The sequence below is a fragment of the Callorhinus ursinus genome, unplaced genomic scaffold (genome assembly GCF_003265705.2).
Source record: "Callorhinus ursinus isolate GAN/ISIS: 27379988/994484 unplaced genomic scaffold, GSC_fseal_2.0 scaffold44, whole genome shotgun sequence".
NCBI classification, from domain to species: domain Eukaryota; kingdom Metazoa; phylum Chordata; class Mammalia; order Carnivora; family Otariidae; genus Callorhinus; species Callorhinus ursinus.
In genome coordinates this window covers 8,127,626-8,146,277 of record NW_027397106.1, presented here as the reverse complement: position 1 = coordinate 8,146,277, position 18,652 = coordinate 8,127,626, and the positions used below count along the sequence as shown (strand labels likewise).

Sequence of the window (18,652 nt, the reverse complement as noted above, 5' to 3'; positions counted from 1 at the left end):
TCTCATGAAATTGAGCTTGGGTGAGAATTGCTCATGGCTGCAATGAGACCATTGTACGCCTTGCCTTCACAGATCCTAAGTTGAAATCACTGAATACATTTTTGATATTTTCTTTCAAGTGCTAGGAAGTAAAATAAAGAATAAGAATTGGGTAGAGGTATAGGGACATTGATAGAGGGTGGTCCCGATCTTGTTCAGATGAGAGCAGGTCAGGAAACAAGGGAAGGTTAAAAATGCTCCTTCCAAGTGAGCAGTGGTGAGCAAAGCAGGAGCTAAGGCTTAGCCACAGAAGCTTTCCCACTCTGCTCTCTGCCTCTCCCAATGATAACTGTCCCAGTTTGCTTTAGAAATTCTTCAAAGCAAAGAGAAAGTGTGAGGAGTCCAGATGAAGATGATGATCATTTGCTCAAGAGCCTATTTAGGAAAATGACATTATAAAATTGGCCTGAAAGCCTAGAAACTGGCATAGGTTGTAAAAATAACAATCTGTAATTAAAACCCAAGAAGATTTAAATCAACGTGGGAGATGGGAGGCAGGGTTGGTCAGGTGTAGAGGGCAATAAAATCTCAATATGATTCTTATATTGTTTAGGGGATATAGATTCTGATTAATGCTAGATATTGTTAGAAAAAATTTAATATGTAAATAAGAGAAACCATTAAAAGAGAAATAAACTGTACAATTTTCAAATCATTTGAGGAAAAAAAACCCAAAGAAATTCAATCAGTTCATCCAAAGCCAAGAAAAGGAAATAGGGAGAAGAAACAACCAGAAAGCAGGGAAAACAGAAAAGATAAGATGACAGAAATAAATTCAATATCACTATGAATGAGTTCAATGTACCTAATTAAAATTCAGAGACTTACATATTGGGTTAAAAAAATCAACTGTTTAGGGGTGTCTGGGTGGCTCAGTTGGTAAAACGTCTGCCTTCAGCTCAGGTCATGATCCCAGGGTCCTGGGATCGAGCCCCGAGTTGGGCTCCCTGCTCAGCAGGGAGTCTGCTTCTCCCTCTCCCTCTGCCTGCCACTCCCTCTGTTTGTGCTCCCTCTCTCTGTCAAATGAGTGAACAAAATCTTTAAAAAAAAAAATCAACTGTTCATAAGAAGTGTCTAAAACAAAATGACATGGGGAAGTTGAAAATAAAGGATGGAAAAAGCTGTATGAGCAAATACTAACAAAAAGAAGATAGGAGTAGCAGTACAGATATAAGAGAATGTTGAAGTGACTTCTGTGTCTCAGTTTTGGTTGAGGGCCCAAATGCTAAAAACAATGCAGTGGGTACCAGGGACCCCACAGTCTAAAGTGAGGTATCAAAACTATCCAAATAGGATGTGCTAAGAAATGGTAGGACTGGGGCACCTGAGTGGCTCAGTTCATTAAGCATCTGCCTTTGGCTCAGGTCATGATCCTGGGGTCCTGAGATCGAGCCCCAAGTTGGGCTCCCTGCTCAGCATGGAGTCTGCTTCTCCCTCTGCCCTCTGCCCCTCCTCCCTGCTCCTTTGCTTGCTCTCCTCTTTCTCTCTCAAATAAATAAATAAAAGAAAATAAAAGAAAGAAATGGTAAGACTGCTTGCTCAGCCTCCAAAAAATAAAGGAGTGAAAGGTGTATATTGGAGAGAGTTGTTGGATGCTTTGTGCTTCTTCCACTGTCATGGGCATAGTGGGGGTGTGATTCCCCCTTACCTCATGCCAAGGGATGAGGGCTTCATTTGAAGAGTTTGATTGGAGCCCCTGGAGTTAGGAGGGCATACGGGATGTGTAAGAAGCTGTGGCTAGATTGGCTTGAAGCAGCAGAGGAGAGAAAGCAAGGCTGCTTAGAGAGCAAGCCACAGTTGTTAATGGCAGCATGACAGCTGGGGCAAGGTGCATATTTCCTGTGGACCAAAAATGAACCCATGGATTGGGGAGGGAATGAGGGAGCTGACCTGAAGTCTAGAAGAGGACTCTTTCCCCAAAAGGACTCCTGGGAGGGATGATGGCACCTAGTTGAATGGTAATCCATTGGAACCCTGGGGCTGAGAAAGAAGTGAAAAATAGCCAGCTGGTGTCAAGGGATCAACAGTGGCATGTTTCACTGGGGGAATCCCACAAAACTGCTTCCAAGAGAAAGAGTCAACTTGAAACATCCAGATCACAAGAGTAGCAGATAATACCTTGTCACTTCCCTCCAGGCCCAGCCCTGGTGGAAAGAGGGAAACAAAGGAGAGAGAAGTTGACCACATCCCTCTGCCCTGTTGCAAACTTCCACACTGGAGCAAATCCAAACCTGTGTAAGGGAGAGACTGCATAAAATAGAGTTTGGAGTTCTCATTATCACACTGGATTGGTCCCCTAGATGTCAAAACAAAAAGATAATTAATATATTATCTAAGAGTAATCCAAAGAACTATGGGACCTGTCCAAGATTTCATCCAAGGGCAAGGAATGGGTTGTTTGATGGAGCGAGTTTAGTGAGGAGGAGTGCTGGGAAAGAATAAATTTGCTTTATAACTATCCTATTAAGCTCAGCTCATTCAATATAGCTATTGCACTAAAATAAGATGAATTTGAATTCAAGGTGAAAAGTATTAAATAAAACCAAGGAGGGTATTTCATATTAATGAAATGAAGACTGCTGTAACAAGGTTACTCTCTCCTGTATCCCTCCTGTTCTTTTTTCATCCATCCACTTAGGAGACTTTCCTTTCCCTCTTTTCCCTGAGCCTCCAACCTGCCTCATACTTCACATTCTATAAATGTGATGTGGGTTTCAGCTCCCTTCTGTCTTGTGGTCAGAAGTCCCTCTATCTCTATATATCCTCCAAGAATTAAAGGGTGGTTCCATCAATGCATTTCTGTGTGATTTTGAGCAAATTACCTACTCTCACTAAATATCAATTTGTCATCTGTAAAATGTTGCTAAAAGTTCCTATCTCGAGGTTTAAATAAAATAATGCTTATAAATTGCTTAACATGATATCTGGCACATAATAATAAATGGTAATTATCAGTGAAACAAGGTTAGTGTTAAGAAGAATCCATATTGCCATTTCATCTTCTTTCAAGAGCAGAGAATGAGACTTCTCCGTGATACGTGCCAATCTAGCAAATATAGAAGTTCAAGATATGTTGCCTAATGACTGTGATTGTAATGACAATGAATTCACAAGATACCCCAGAAATGTAACACCTAAAAGCAGGTGGCCCAGGAAAAAGACCACTGTAGGTAATGGAGCCCAGTAGATTATTACAAAGAATTGATAATAGCAGGCAGATTAGGTTGAGATACTATAATTGGAGATTTGGGTGGCTCAAGTCCAGCACAAATTCCATGCAACCTTCAGAGCAAAACCGAACACACAAAGAGAATATTTGATAAATATCCTCTGTGTGTAACACTCAGATAGGTCTTACAGATAACCTTGGTTGTTTTGTTTTGTTTTGTTTTTTTAGCTGTTTTTATACATGGTGTCCCATCATATTTAAATATGAAGGACAGAAATAAATCTTTTTAATCTAAGCCCAGCACCATCATATAATGTCAGAAACATTAAAAGAAAATGCAATTATCTAAAGGCTGAGGGAACTGTAATTTGGAGTAAGCAATGGGTTTTCTAAAACAAATTGCTTCTGACAAAACCAATTGCAGTTTTGATAAAATTATGAAATCATTCCCTTATGGGACAGCAGTTATATTTGAACATTATCAAATCATTTGCCAATTCCTCATGCAATTTTAAATAACTCAGATTAGACTTAAACATGAGCAATCACAAATGGAATGAGTCAATGAAAACTGGCTGAGGGTCTGTAGATAACAAGGTCATGGTAATAATATGTGAAGCTCCAAGTGGGGTTTGAGTGGGATTGCTCTTTCTATGTTTAATATCTTGATTAATAGAGTGGGTGATGGAATAGCAATATAAAATGTTGCATTAGGTCCTTTTCAAGAGAGTGGTTGAATATTAAAAAAAGAACAATGGAAATAGAGACCCATAGAAATTAAAAACTGCAGCAGAAAATGAAAAGCTGCACTTTCGGTTGTAAAAATTCAATGTAAATAATGTGGTATAAAGTATTCTGATACACAGAGTTTATTAAGAATATCTGCCTAAGAAGCAATTGGATAATGGCAGGCAGGAAGTTTGAAATAAATTCGTGATGACAATTTCTCTGCATCCTGACCCTCTCAACCAAAAGGGTCCAAAGTATATGTAGATGCCCATATACTTTGTAAAATGGGGGAAATTAGGAACTAGAGGTTAAAATATTAAGTGAATGACAATAGCATTATAACTTGTAAATAAAAGCTTTATGTAAGTTAATTGATAAAACTGGATTTAACTTTCCAAAGGACAATTCTTTCCTCCTTCCTTCCTCCCTCCCTCCCTTTCTTTCTTTCTTTCTTTCTTTCTTTCTTTCTTTCTTTCTTTCTTTCTTTCTTTCTTTCTTTCTTTCTTTTTCTTTCTTTTTCTTTCTTTTTCTTCCTTCCTTCCTTCCTTCCTTCCTTCCTTCCTTCCTTCCATCCATCATTTTATTGATCATCTAGGTCATGTCTGATCCAATGTTGGAAGAGACTTCCCAGAGCATGAATACCAGGTGGCAAGGATCCTTTCTGTCCATCAGGCGGGGTAACCAACACACCCACCTTTTCTCCAGGCCACCTCTCATCATCAGTCTAGAATTCTTTTTGTTATTCTGCCCCAGTTTACAACTGTGCTTTCTTATGTATTTGGGTCACAATTTAAAAAAATTAAGTATCAGAGATACTGGATTGGAATTGAGCATTGGGACATTTCGGGGGGAAATAATGGCAAAATAAAGTCCAATAAATGCAGCGTCTAGATTGCAGAAGAGCCCTCTGAGATATCTGGTCCTATAACTTTAGACATATTTCCTTACAGACAAAGTTGGGGAAATATGCTTGAATCTTGAAAATAGACTAAATGTATGCTAATAATCAATATCACTCATCAAAATTGCTATTTGATTACATTGTAAATTTTGACCTGGAAAAAAACCTTAGAGATCTGCATTTTATAAATGAGAAATTGAAACTCAAAGAGATTTAGTAACTTGCTCAGAGTGACATAGCCATTTTAAGGTGGAGTGCATCCTCTGCTTCAGTGCTTTCCACTCTGCCACAACTGGTCACTGAGTAGATGGTGACATAAATGCTGTGACTAATCTCTCTCCTTGATGAGGACTGAGTCTCCAGGTTAACTCTGGGAGCCCAGCTGCTTCGCTACTTAGGTTCAAATCCTGGCTCTACCCTTTCCTAGTAGTGTAACCTTAATCTCTCTCTCTGTTTCCTAATCTGTAAAATGGGGATCATAATAGCACCTGCTTCATACTGTTGTTGAAAAGATTAAATTAGGTTGTGTAAAATGCCCAGAACAGTTTTCTGGCACATGGTAAATGTTAAATAAATGTCATTATTATTGTATTTGTGATTTAAAGTCTAGATTTCATGCTGCTAAATTGAATATAAAACGTCATAGAGTTTTTTGAGAAGTGTTCTTGGAATTTATGAACAAAGAAACAATTTACTTTCCAATAAAGTTGTGTCATTTAGTATGTCCCAAATATAATAGGGACCTCTACTTTTATAAGTTTTATTGCATTATTTTACTTGGGAAAATATAAAGATATTCCAAGTTATTTTTAGCTGGGAAACTTTGTATTTATTTTCTTCATAGTTTACATCGAAAAGCCTGTGAAGGTAGTCTCTAATCATCATTGCCTAAATCAGGTATATGTTCTCAGGGAAGGACTTCAAAGCTTCATGGAGGATTGAAGATACACCCACACACACACATACATACATAAGTACATATATATAGATATATATTTTCAAAATATTATTTCACTCTCATCCCTGTGATTTAAGAAAAAACAAGAATCTTTTACTTAATTCAGATGATGACCAAGAGCCAACTTAAGTCCAAAACAGCACTTAACAACAAAAAAACTCTTACTGAGTTTTCTTATTCCCTTCAGTATCTAATGTGGTCTATTTTGCACATTTTCTGAGAGAAGGGAAGCAAATCATTTCATTTTAAAATGTTTTGTGATGGAGAATTTCAAACATATAGAATAAGGTAATGAACTGGCTTGTACCTACCACTGAGGACTGAGGTGAACAACTTACCAACTCTTGGCTAGCCTTCTTTAACCTGTATACCTTCTCCAGTGGTGTGCTGGAATCAGCTCATGCCTCTTCAAGGGTGGATTGTGAGCATCTTTTTGCAACGCCAAGTTCTGTCTCACAGCCTGACAGCTTGAAATACGTCATGGTGTGAGTATTTACACCAGGGCAATCAGATGATACAATACAGCCCCCTCAAAACCCACCCCCAAGTTAGCATCTAGCAGCACACTACTACCCTTCTCACTTTTCCCTCCCATATTATTTTGAAACAAATTCCATACATGATATTCTTTCATTTATGAATATTTCAGTCCCCAAAGAAGAGGATTCTTCTTATTTGAACATACCCATAAACCATAAACATAACCATACTATATAAAATTAATAGTAATTCTTGAATATCAAATTGCCCATCAGTGATCAAATTTTTAGTTATCTCTTTTTTTAATGTTTGTTTGCTTGAATTTGGATTCAAATAAGGTCTCCTGATTGTAATTGGTAGATATGTCTTAAGAGATACATCTTAAGACACATAGATTCCACCTGCATCTTCTTTCTTGCTTGCTTTGCAGTTTGTTGAAGAACCCAATTTGTTTCCCAGGTAATTCCCCGCAGTGTGGATTTTGCTGTTGTATTCCTAGAGTGTTGTTACACATGTTTGTTTGTCCTTTGAATGTCCTGTAAATTGATTGTTGGATCCAGAGTTTTAATCAGACTCCACTCTGATTTCATTTCATTAGGAGTACATAATTATTTCATTAGGAGTACATAATATTTGGTGATCTCTACTTTGGTGATATTATCAGCTGTTGATGATTACTACCAAATTTGTTATTTCATTATGAGTTCAAATGCTGCTGTTCTCATTCTAATTCATTGCAGAATACTTCTATAAAGAGATTTCTCCCTTCGTCATCTTCTCGGTAAGCCGGGAGTACAGTTTGTATTAAAAAGGCAGGACAAGTGTTTGAATCCTTCTTCTTTAACAGTTTTTAAACTGTCTTTTGAATATTCACGTTATACCACTTTGCTTTTGTGAAAGACTTATATTGGTACCTGTTTTTGCTAACTCAAAGAAATCCGATGAGGATTTTTGCTTTTACGAAGAAAAGCATTTGTTTTGCAGCAAGCCGTTACAGCAGCCGCACGCTCCACAGCAGCGAGAGTGGCGCCCCCAAGCGCCTTCCCCGGAACTACACCTAGCATCTCAGCATCAGGCTGCAGTAGCTTTCAACTGTGGGCATCTGTGCTTTATCTCGATTTATTTTGTGCATCAGTTAGCAAGATGTGTCCTAAGGTATCAGAAAGCCTGAGAGAGGTTATTTTTTTGAGTCTGGGAATGCTCGAAAATTTTCCATGTAAATTAACAGTAATTGTTCTCTTTATGCCATTTCAGCTTACCAAAAGTTTCATAGGAAATGCTCTACTTTGAGATACCAGGGGAAGGCTGTAATAAGTTGGTTCACTGGCATGTCCCAGTGGTGATCGATTCAGCCTTCTTTTTCTTTCTTTCCTCTTTTTAAGTTTCTTTTTGAGTATTACTGTGAACTTATGGATTTAAACATAGCTGATGCCCTTCAATCCCTTACAGTTACTCTCTTTGAGACTCAGGGTATCTTGTCTTTGGCTAGTGGGAGTCTCTTGTTGGCTTGAGTCCTCTTGACATGATCCCAGATGTGTTTGAAGGTTTCCTTGAGATCTTATACATTTCCTAACTCTGACCTGGAATCAACCATTTTTCCAAGGAGCCATTTACTTTTAGTAGGAAATTTAAAGATCACAATTTGGGCAGCCTTTTTAGAGAACAGAGCTAAGAAATGTTTTATTTTATTTTATTTTTTGTCTTATTTTATTTTTTTCAATTCAGCAAAATAAAATTCCGGTTTATTGTTGGACAACATTGTTTCACACATACAGCAACTTCATATACAAAAAAGGAAAAAAGAAACTTTTTATCTTTGGCTAAAATTTTTAACCATCTCATACAAACCAACTACTTATAGTACAGCTAAGTACATACACAAAAAAAGTTACTGGAATGCTCGGAATAAGATTGTTTTTTTGTTGTTGTTTTTGCTTTTTTACAAGTTTTTTTTTCTCCTTTGAGATTATAATGAACATGGTCGCACCACAAGTAAAGTCAGAAGTAGGACAGAGAACGCTCCAAAGGCTGGTTTGGTCATCCGAGATCATTAAAAATGGCTGACCCCTAACAATATGTACAAAAATATAAAATGTAAATAAAAAATACAGATTTTCCTTTTTAAAATACTTTTAAGAAAAAAAGCAGGGCCTTGGAAGTTTGGTTCTTTTTTCCTCCCCTGTTGCAGATTCACGTTGTGGTTTTGGCTGGGTGGCGGAGAGCGTGTGTCATCTGCGGGTGGCGCTGCCCGCGTTGGGCAGGCGGGCGGGACTCTACTCGAAGGCGACCACGTTTAGATTCTGAGACGGGAAGTGGAGGGGTGAGTAGGTCACGGTGGCCTTTTTGTTGTTGTTGTTGTTAAGTTTAACTTTTCCTTTTTTGCTGTCTAGTCATCCTCATCAGTCTTCTGCTTCTTGGTGTCGACATCGTCATCCCCATCGTCTTCAGCTGCCCGTTTGCCCATAGCTGCCTCGGCCCCCTCGTCTTCGTCTCCAGCCTCTTCCTCAGCATCGCCTTCCTCCTCCTCTTCCGACCCCCCCCCCCGTCTTCCTCTTCTTCATCTACCTCATTGTCGGCCTCCTGGTCTCCATTTTCCTCTTTAGCGTTCCCATCAGCAGGCGCGTCTCTTCCATTCTTTGCCTCCTCCACAACTTCCTTCTTCTTTAAGCCCTTGGTGGTGACCTCGGAGCTGGTGTCCACGGCCGCGTCTGACGTGATGGGGCACGCCGGTGATCCGATGCCGCGGATTAAAAAGAAAGCAAGAGTTCGAGGACTCTGGTGAGAAAGCTGCTGGAGTCCGCCGTGGCGGAGGAGGCGCGCGGCGGAGGTGGTTGCCGCGAACCGGGAGGCGGACACGCGAACAATGCAAAGATGGCTTTTCAGAGCAGCCAGTGGGGCAGAAATGTTTTATTTTAAAAAGATGTTTTATTTTGTGTTGCTTCTTAAAAGATAAAGTGAACTACGAGTTGATACTGATACTTCAAATTAAAATTCAAGATCATAAGGTTTGTATATAAACTCTTCTATAATATATTGTGTCTCCTTTCTCTCATGCCAAGGATCCTACTTATCAAGGACACCAAGAATGGTAGAATTAAAAATACCTTAAAATATCCCATAATTGCCATCAGAAAGGATGAATACCCAACGTTTACATCAACATGCATGGGACTGGAGGAGATTAAGCTAAGTGAAATAAGTCAAGCAGAGAAAGTCAATTATCATACGGTTTCACTTATTTGTGGAACATAAGGAATAACATGGAGGACATTAGGAGAAGGAAGGGAAAAATGAAGGGGGAGTGGAATTGGAGGGAGAGATGAACCATGAGAGACGATGGACTCTGAAAAACAAACTGAGGGTTTTAGAGGGGAGGGGGTGGGGGATTGGTTAGCCTGGTGATGGGTATTAAAGAGGGCACGTTCTGCGTGGAGCACTGGGTGTTATGCACAAACAATGAATCATGGAACACTACATCAAAAACTAATGATGTAGTGTATGATGACTAACATAACATAATAAAATAAAATTTTTAAAAAATCCCATAATTACTAATTTTCTTTATTACATATAACAGTCTCTGAATAACAGTACCTACATTATTGCCCACAATATGATTACTGAAGAGTTTGAAATTTTATGTCATTTTTTGGTAAAGATTTTATTTATTTATTTGAGAGAGAGAGAGAGAGAGCATGAGAGGGGAAAGGGTCAGAAGGAGAAGGAGATTCCCCGCTGAGCAGGGAGCCTGATGTGGGACTCGATCCTTGGACTCCGGGATCATGACCTGAGCCGAAGGCAGTCGCTTAACCAACTGAGCCACCCCGGTGCCCCAGAAATTTTATGTCATTTTTTAAAAAGATTTTATTTATTTATTTTAGAGAGAGTGCATGCATGAGTGGGTGGTGGGGGAGAGAGACAGAGGGAGAGAGAGAGAAAGAGAATCTCAAGCACATTTTGCAGTGAGCGCGGGAGCCTGACAGGGGGCTCAATCTCACGACCCTGAGACCATGCCCTGAGCCAAAACCAAGAGTCCGATGCTCAACCAACTGAGCCACCCAGTCGCCCCTGAAATTTTATTTCATTTTTGACACATCTTTTTGTCAGGCATATTCTACTAGGGCTGTACATTCAAATAACTATGTTTTAAAGTCTTTATTTCTTTGTGTAGTTCTGCCACCAACTGCAAACACATTTAGGTCTATTAATATCATATCATTTTTTTTTATTTTTAGAGATTTTATCAAAAACTTATTTCGCTTTATAATTAACTAAAATATTTACATTCTTCCAAAGTTAAATTTATAAAGCAAATCTATACCGAGAAGTCTAACACCACTCCATTTTCTCTCCCATAGATATAACCACTTTAAAATTTTTTATGGTCTGTCTTTTTAATAACAGCAAGCTTTTTTTAAAATTTTGCCTATTTTCACTAAAAACTATAACCCAAAGATGACTCCATATTAATATATAAAGATACTCTTCCTTTTTACAGCTGCAGATATCCCATTGTGTGGACATACTAAGCAGTGGTTCTCAAACTGTGGCTCCTAGACCAGCGGCATCACCAACCATCACTTGGAAACTTGGTAAAAATGCAAATTTTTAGGCTCCACTCCAGACCTTCTGAATCAGAAACTCTGGGATTGGGGCCCAGCAATTTGTGTGATAAAAAGACCACCAGGTGATTCTGATGCACCTAAAGTTTGAGAATCATTGGACCATAGTTTATTCAGTCATTCCTCTCTTGATGCACAATAGGTTTGCTTTAAGTATTTTTCTTTTCAAATAACTTTGAATCCCTTGTACACATATCTGTTCATAATGTTGCTAGTGTTGTCTTTGGGATATATTTCTAGATGTGGGATTTTTGGATAAAGGATAAGTTCATATATAATTTTGCTAGATATTGCCATATATGAGTATTATTTCCTTAGGCCTTTCTAACAGGCTACTTTGTTATACTTTGGATATACTTTTGGATATTTAAGAAACTATATCTCAGTAAAGTTTTTATTTGCATTTTTCTTATGGTTGAGAATGGTTTGTATTTTTTTTTTTTTTTTTAGCTCTAGCCTGTTTTTCTGTAGGATTAATGGAGCTTTTGTTCCCTATTTTTACAAGTTCTTTACATAGTTAAAACCATTAATCTTTTTCTGTGTGATATGTGTTGCAGTGATTTTCTACATTTGTCATTTTTTTTAAACTTTGCTTGTAGTGTCTCTTTCCAAGCAAGAGATTTTCGTTAGTATATAATTCCTCAACTCATAACAAAGCTCAGTTTATTGAGCTGGTTACTTTTCGGTCTTAGTCCATCCTACATGTCTCTGAAAGTCTTGTAAGGAGAGATTTTTTTTTTTTTCAAGGATAACCTTTGGCAAGGAAGTTTAGCCATAGGAACCTCAAGAGAAAATAAATCAACACTGCCGGAGTATGGAATTTAGAGCAGTGTGCTTAGACGCTCAATATTCCCTATAACTTCTTCATGATTGTTAACAGGTGTTCAATGGTGTTGGCTGGAAAAAAGTTCAAGCTGGGCCCATTAAATTCTCTCTAGGCTGTGCTGTTATTCTCTTCTTGGCTTCTGAACAAATTGGTGCATTAATGCAGTTTTTATAAAGCACTGATGCGTCACACTGTGCTTATTTGTAAAGCAATCCATGTAATAAAAATAGATAGATTCCTGACACATTGGAAGTCTCTGGAAATGGGGAGAGTGGATTATGTTTACTCCCCTGGTGTGAGCTAATTAAGAGAATTCAGTGAAAATTCTGTTAACAGCTTAAATATTCTGCTTCCATCTCCTGACGAATATCTATAGGTACATGGCAATCATTGCATGCTCTTTTGTGACTATTTCCTAACCCTGCTTCCATGCAGAGGTTCACAAGGTAGATGTTTCAGGTTCCTTTTATAGAGATTGTGGGTATGAACTGAAAAGAAAGAGAGACTTTGTTCTGGAAGTCAATGCTTATCTCATTTCCTATTTTGGAGGCAGTTTTAGATATGGATGTTTATAAACTCTTGACATCAACATTAATAATATCATCTTATATTTGTTTTATGCTTTTTATATTTGTAGAGCATTTTCACATAAATGGTCTTATTTGAGCTTCACAATAACTGCATTAGATCGGGGGACAATTCTGCTACAAATCCCATTGTGGTGGGTTTCCCCCCTCCACATCACCAAGAGCTGGGTGTCCTACAGTTCAAGTCAGTTCTGACATTATCCAGAGAGAGCATCGAATTCCACAGGTTAAGGGCTTGGTCCCACAAGACTGCCCTCCACCTCAGATGCCAATTGCAAGTCCAGGTTGTTACTAGTGCTTCTGACTGGCTGTAAATCAGAGGTTCCCACAACCCCCTCCTCGGGTTCAATTAATTTGCTAGAGCAGCTCACAGAACTCAGGAAACCAGTTTACTCACCAGATCACTGGTTTATTACAAAGGATATTAAAGGTTGTAAATCAACAGCCAGATAAAGAGATACATGAGGAAGAGTCCCAAACAAAGGAGCTTCTATCCCTGTGGACTCTGGGGCCCAGCACAGGGGCTTGTGGTAGTATTCTGGCTCACCCACCTGCAAGCTCTCTGAATCCCTTCCTTTGGGGTTTTTATGGAGGCTTCATTACATGATTGTAATGATTGATCAAATCATTTGCCATTGGCAACTGATTCAAACTCCAGTCCCTCTCCTCACCCCAGAAATCAGGTTAGAAAGTTCTAATCCTCTACTCATGGTTTGTTCCTCTGGCAGCCAGCCCCCTCCCCATCCCCCCATTTTTAGGGGTTTTCCAGAAGTCACCTCATTAACATAAACTCCACTGTAGTTGAAAGGGGCTTGTTATGAACAGCAAGACACCCATTTCACCTTTATGGCTCTGAAGCAATTTCAGGAACTGAGGACAGAAGACCAGATATTATGATGAAAGATGTTTCCATTGCTCTTACTGCTCAGGAAACTCCAAGGGTTTTGGAAGCTGTGAACCAGGAACTGAGAACAAAACCCAAAAAAATTTATTTATGAAAAATCACAACATCACAGGCTTAATATCCTTAGTCACATGAATTAAAAGATAACTCAGAAATTTTATTTTTTTTAAGATTTTATTTATTTTTTGACAGAGAGACACAGTGAGAGAGGGAACACAAGCAGGGGGAGTGGGAGAGGGAGAAGCAGTCTTCCTGCGGAGCAAGGAGCCCAATGTGGGACTTGATCCCAGGACCCTGGGATCATGACCTGAGCTGAAGGCAGACGCTTAACGACTGAGCCACCCAGGCACCCAATAACTCAGAAATTTTAAATAACTTGCTCAATGACACACGGCTAGTACGTAGAGAAGTTAGGACTTGTACTAAGATGCTTTAGCTACAACTACAGGGTTCTTTGTAGTTGGCCTCACCCCTTTTTCCAAGAAAATTCAGGACAGATGGTCCCCAATTTATGATGGTTCAACTTACAATTTTTCAACTTTATGATGGTGCAAAAGTGATATGCATTCAGTAGAAACCGTACTTTGATTTTTGGATTTTGATCTTTTCCCAGGCTAGCAATATGCAGAACGATAATCTCTCTCTCTCTCTCTCTGTCTGTCTCTCTCATTGCTGGACAGCAGCAGAGAGCCACAGCTCCCAGTCAACCACACAATCACAAGGGTAAACAACTGATATACTTACAACCATTCTGGTTTTCATTTTCAACACAGTATTCAATAAGTTACATGAGATACTCAACACTTTATTATAAAATGGGCTTTGTGTTGAATGATTTTGTCTAACTAATCTAAGTGTTCTGAGCATGTTTAAGGGAGGCTAGGCTAGCTATGATGTTTGGTAGGTTAGGTGTATTAAATGCGTTTTCAACTTATAATATTTTCAACTTACAATGGGTTGATCAGGACATTTCCCCATTGTAAGTTAAGGAACATCTGTGTACCTGTTTTAAAAAATATGATATTATTTGAATACTGTAGATCTTCACTATATCAGGGGGAAAGGAAAAGAGACATGTCCTATTTTGTAGTAATATCCCATATAGATATTGTGTACAATTAAAAAATTAGTTCAGGGGCCCCTGGGTGGCTCAGGTTAAGTGTATGATTTTGGTGTCTTACTCAGGTGTGAGTTCAAGCCCTGTGTTGGGCTCCATGCTAGGCGTGGGGCCTATTTTAAAAGAAAAAAAAAATTAGTTCAAAGAACTGTGCATATAGTTTAGACAACACAAGGTCTGTGATGATTAAATGATTTGTCTAAAGTCATGTCACATGGTATTGGTACAGCCAGATCTCTATTGGTTAAGGGGATGAGAAACATGACTGCTGGAAGGTAGCAGGTGGGGAGGTGCCTTGTCCAAGCGACACAGAAGATTGGTGGTTCTAGATGAAAGGTATCAGGATTCCCAGTAGAAAGGATTTGGAAAGATATGTACTTGTCATCTAGGAAGTCTTTATTGGTAGAATGTTTCCTTTATTCAACATTTATTATACACTTACTATGTGCCTTGGGGTTCGGAGGTCTACATGAAAGAGACTGGCCAGAGCAAGGTGGGTTAGCAGAATTCCAAGCACTGGGCTAATCGAAAGGCCAGGATTCCAATCTCTAGGGAAGTAAATGAGCAGGAACAGTCAGTACAGCTGTCCCAAAGCAGAAGCCCAGTCCTGGGCACTTGGGCCCTGAAAGCAGGGGAAGCTGTGACTCAGCAGGGGATTATCATGGAAGCTCAGTGGTCACCACTAGGACCCTGAATCCTGGGCCTCATGAGCAACAAAAGGAGACTCAGGAAACAGGAACCAGAATTAGAATGTAAATTACAGTTGTCCATGCACCCGAAATGCAGGTGTATGATCTACTCTTCACCAAAAAGATGACTCCAAGGAGACTTCTGCTTAGAAATGAGCAATAATGAGGAGTGCGTATCATGTGGCACTTCTGTTTTGCAGGTGTGGTAGTGGTAGCCGTTGCAGGGGTGAGGTTTTGATGCCAAAGTAGCAACAGCAGTGATTTAAGTGAAGGTGAGTCCCTGGCTTTTAGCGCCTGGTGGCAGCAACAATAAATAGTGATGGTTTTTCACTGGACCCATTCTTTGGGATGGTTATGGGCATTGTTCCTAGAGGTACAGTCGCAAATCTGTTTCTGCAACCCTTCTACTCATCCTCTAGTAAAATAGTTTTCTGTCTAAACAAGTCAGAAGGGACTCTGTTGTTTTAACTAAGAACCCTGCCATTTGTCTCTGGCCTGTGTGGAACTGGGGCCTAAGAACAGGCTAAGGCTAGGACTAGGGCTGTGGAAGATAAGAGAGTCTTAGGAAGGTAGGCAGATCCTGGAGAAGCAAGGCAATTGCAAGAGAAAACTGCACAAGATAAATTTCGATATAGGTCTGTAGTCCTGGAGCTCAGTTTTCAATATGTAATGTAGCCAGGGAAATAATAAGCAGAGCATATTTTCATCCCTTGATTGAAAAAATCATGTCGGGTGCCTGGGTGGCTCAGTCATTAAGTGGTTACCTTCAGCTCAGGTCATGATCTCAGGGTCCTGGGATCGAGCCCCACATAGGGCTCCCTGCTCGGCCAGGAGCCTGCTTCTCTCTCTCCCTCTGCCCTCCTCCCCACTGCTTGTGATCTCTCTCTCTCTCTCTCTCTGTGTCAAATAAATAAATAAATAAAATCTTAAAAAAAAAAAGAAAAGAAAGATCATGTCAATACAAAGCGTTATGTATCTATATTTTGTATAAACACAAACATAACACTTTTGGTGAAAATAATGACTAAAATCTACATGAAGTAATAGCCTTTTGGTAGACAAGCAGCTTAAAGGTTAAAAACTAGCTATTTGGCTTAAAGTTTCACACAAACTAAACATACATCACGTTGTGAAAGATGCTATGCTAGCAATGCAGGGCAGCAGAAGCAAAAGAAAGCAGTATTAACTGCCGCATGATTTGTTGATAATATGAATATTTGCTTGATCTGACTGTTTCATTCATTCGTTTTGTCCACAATTCAAAGCTATGGCCCCACATCATCAGGTACTTGGACACAACCTGGGCATTCTGTCAGCACCTCGTATGGTCTACATACCTGATAGTAAATTCATCATCTCTCCCACAGGTGAAATCCTCTCCTGATGTTTCTGTTTCTTCTTCTGCAGCACCATTCTCCCAGACAGTCTGACTTGAGATCTCAGTGTTTTATTTGATTTCTCTCTTGTCCTTATTCACTCAACTTCTAAAGGCACTTAACTTCTGGGTCTTCATCTTTTTTAGTTCACCCTATAGCTGGCAAGCACTAGATTCATATTTTAAAGATAATCCAAACTTCCAGTTTTAGGCAAAATATAGGAGATTTGGAAAATAGTAGGCAATTTATTAATGATAACATTTGCTACTAGAGCAATGGTTTTAAAGCAATGAAAACTAACAAATTTGAGGTGCAGAATAGCACCAACCTACATCTAATTTTGAAAGCACCAAGAACATCAAAATCTAACTTTGTACTAAATATCAAAGAAGAAACTGAAGTGCTACAGTTTTTTTATTTCTCTCTTAAAGAATTTATCTACATTCAAAAGCATGGTTTGATAATCAGTCTATTTAAACAGTGCTTAAATCCATCCACTGTGGGTGCAGTATGAGTCTTCCATCAACAAAGACATGGGGATCCTTTTGTCTTTTTACACAATTTAAATTTTATTCTTTGATTTTCTGAAATGTGTCAAATACCAATATTCTTTATATTGGTTTATATGATTTTATATATTTTTAATATTTAATAAATTTTTAATTGTTTATGTAAAATTGTATAATTTATGTAATTATATATAATTTATATAATTTTATTCTTTAATTTTCTGAAATGTGTCAACTACCAATAGCCTCTGGCTGTTTATAAAATATTTACTTAAAAATTATGCAATAAAAATATCCAAACAGCAGCTGAGCCCATAAATAATTTAGCAAATGGCAAACTGACTTTTACTCATGTGCACAGGGCAGCCCACAGAGATGTTGCTGCCGCGAAGCCTGAAGGCAAACACAGTGAGAAAATTCTGGCAGAGCTGGAGGGGAAGAAGCCAAAACAAAATACAAATAGCCTTACTCCCTTTTTTGTAAAATTGGCATTTGGGGTCAGAATCTGTGTCTGTCTTAGCTCATTATTATTTTCACAAAATGGCACATGCCTCAGCCACTTAGGTCTCTTGAACCTCTTTCAAGTACACAGTGTTGTGAGAGTGGCAATATTTTGGAGTGAAAATGGATTTCCTTTGGCCATTGGCTGATGGGCAATCAGTGTGGTGTGTGTGGTTCTACCCTAAAGATTTGGGTGGAATTGCCCGGTAGATTTTTATGGTGTCTGGACCTGAATTCTTTTAACTACTTACTAGCTCTAGGCTTGAAATTCAATTCCATTTACTGATATGAATGCACAATTTCTGTGAGGCTGTAATTCAGTGTTTGTGACTCTACCCCAGAGAAGTAATGTGCTTTATTGGAGTATTCTGCTAGATGCACTGACGGCTGGGCGCAGTCTCTCCAAAAATGCATTGTTCCTTTACTGCTGTTTTCCTTCCCTTATGTATCAGAAGTGAAGGTCTCTAGTGGATTACTCTTTTGAGATGTATAAAGGCCCAGGGAAACAAGGAAGTGTGGCCTGCTTTCCAGTTGCATATTTGTTGATCACTTAACATAAGAAATGGTAAGTAAGACAATGCATTATATTAGCTATAGGAACCTCTAGAAGTATACCTTTATCTTCTTTTTTAAAGATATGTATATCTAACAAAACAAACATTGTAGAAGGTTAGCTTTTAATTGCTTTCTGTTTTTCATTGTATCCTTTCTTTTTTATTTTTACTTTCCTGAGAAACAAAATAATGGAAAAACAGCTGTTGCAGCCTCTTGCTCAGAACTCAAGTGTCATAGGTTAAAAGCATATATTTGGCTTTCACAAACAGTTAATATCCTCCAGGGACTGTATTTTTTGTATTATGCAGGCTTCAATATGAGAAAGGGGAGACTATTTCTATTTTCCTTCCATATCAGTGAAATCCTGTTTCTCTCTCTCTGCAGTCCCTTAATGGATGCCCTATCTCAAATGGCAATGGCAAGTAATTCTACTTGATGATAAATACTATTTTTATTTAATATTACTGTTTGATTTTCTTACCAAAGGAGCATAAGTAGGAATATTCAGCATCTTTACAGAACCAGTCAGACACTTTTCCCTCTTCTTTCGAGAGGCACTTCCTTCTTTTCTTTTTCTTTCTTTCTCTTTCTTTCTTTCTTTCTGTCCTTCCTTCTTTCCTTCCTTCCTTCTTTCCTTCCTTCCTTCTTTCTTTCTTTCTTTCTTTCTTTCTTTTTCTTTCTTTCTTTCTT

The 18,652-nt window shown here is 38.7% G+C and overlaps 1 long non-coding RNA gene and 1 pseudogene across 1 annotated transcript in view; one reads left to right on the top strand and one right to left on the bottom strand.

Annotated features, from left to right (window-relative positions):
- LOC141370771 (uncharacterized) overlaps positions 1–18,652 on the top strand; it is a 163,369-nt gene that overhangs the window by 60,707 nt on the left and 84,010 nt on the right. The window lies entirely within an intron of this gene.
- On the bottom strand, positions 8,632–9,168 carry LOC112832211 (prothymosin alpha-like; annotated as a pseudogene).